This window comes from Chaetura pelagica, unplaced genomic scaffold (assembly GCF_000747805.2).
Source record: "Chaetura pelagica isolate M959 unplaced genomic scaffold, ChaPel_1.0 scaffold257, whole genome shotgun sequence".
Lineage (NCBI taxonomy): Eukaryota > Metazoa > Chordata > Aves > Apodiformes > Apodidae > Chaetura > Chaetura pelagica.
In genome coordinates, this window is record NW_009953795.1 from 22,930 (window position 1) to 24,667 (window position 1,738).

Genomic DNA, 1,738 nt, shown 5'->3' on the forward strand with positions numbered 1-1,738 from the left:
TCTGATCATTTGCATATCAGGGAAGGAAAACCCTTGTGGTCCACATGGCAGGTGGACTACATCGGTCCCTTCCGCAAATCTGGAAACAAACAATACATCATTGTGATTGTGGAGGTAGTATCAAGATTGACTTGTGCTGAAGCTGTTTCTAAAGCAAATAGGGAAAACACAGCTCATTTCCTGGAAACGGTATTTGGGGTTCTTCCTAATCCCACAAATATTCAATCCGACAACAGAACTCATTTTACCTCACACCTGGTACAACAATGGGCTAAAAGGGAAGGTACCAAATGGACATTTCATATCTCATATTACTCACAAGCTAACGGGATAGTAGAACGTAGTAATGGGTTAATTAAAATTAGTCTCATTCGCTCACAGGATTCCAGATGGGATGAGAGGTTGAGATATGCAGTCTCTACTATAAATAATAGGTGGTGGGTGAATGGGTGCACTCGCCTAAATGCCTTTTTCCCTATGTCACCTACTCAGGATAATGGCCAGCACAGAATACTTTACAACAAGTCCAAAACTCCTCTCCACCCTGGCCAGACTGTTTTGGAAAACCTGTCAAATATTGGTAAGGTCAAGCTTACTTTACAGACACGGGTGAATTCAAATACATGGGTTGCATCTGATTTAAATGACAAACAATATAAAATCAGTACAAATAATAATTCATGTTGAGTAAATCAGTGTTTTCTTTTGGGAAAAATCAGTCATCTCCGTGTACCTGTGTCTAGTGATGTTAGTTAATACATTGCAAATCATGACAGCCTAAAGAGCCAGAGACATCCCGGTGACAGTACCAGGCCTGATCAACCTGTTACTGGACTCTGGAGGAGTTACTTTGTGACCACTGTGGGACTGATCACCCCATGGCCTAAACAATGTCCTCTATAATATTGTCTCCGTCTATACTCGCCTTTGAGTTGTTGTTTGCAATATATTGTATTGGATGGAAATACTTAAAAATACTGCTACAGAACTCACTGAAGTAACAAGAACTTGGTTCAAATTTGGGGATTTCCTAAATGGTCTGCTTCCTTTTCTTTTTGACAGAATTGAAAATTGGGTGCATGTTTTAATAACTGCAATTATTCTATTCCTTTTACTATTTTAAATAAGGCTGATAAGAAAGGAATGTTTTTCTAACTGTGGGTCTTCAAGGTTGCATCTTTACTCTGCCAGCTCAGACACTATGGGGAGATCTATGACCCCCCTGTAGGAGACTGAATTAGACAGACAGCAACATTGGCCAGAGATATTCCATTCCATATATCTAGGTAAGCTTAGAGGAAGGCTAGAGATCACAGAAGACAACTTCCTTCCTGCTCCTCTTCCCTTTTCCTTCATCCATGGCCGACGTCCGGGGAGGACTCCGTCCATCCATCACCCTCGACCCCCAGGCTCAAGCTCTCCTGACCCTCATCACTCTCTGCTTTTCTCCATCAGCAATCTGGAATTCTTTGGGACTGTTTGCAGCTGGGGGGGGGGAGGGGAAATAAGAAGCTTTTGCACATGTCTGAACATATTTGTATATGGTTGTATATATTTTCTTGTATCATTGGTGTTTGATTAAAGTTGTATGATTTGGTTTTTGGCCCAGCCTGCGTTTGCCACCTGCTTCGGGACTAGAGCAGTGCTTGCCGCAGCTGCTGCTGCTGGGAGTGGTCACCCTGGTTACCGGGAAGACGGCCCCCCCCACGGATCTCCCACCGAGTCTGCCAGCCCCGGG

The 1,738-nt window shown here is 43.4% G+C and overlaps 1 protein-coding gene across 1 annotated transcript in view; it reads right to left on the reverse strand.

Moving 5' to 3' along the window:
• Positions 1 to 1,738, reverse strand: part of LOC104391756 (zinc finger RNA-binding protein-like) — a gene marked incomplete at its 3' end in the record, with an annotated part of 37,304 nt that overhangs the window by 19,391 nt on the left and 16,175 nt on the right. The gene's annotated exons all lie outside the window — the stretch shown is intronic.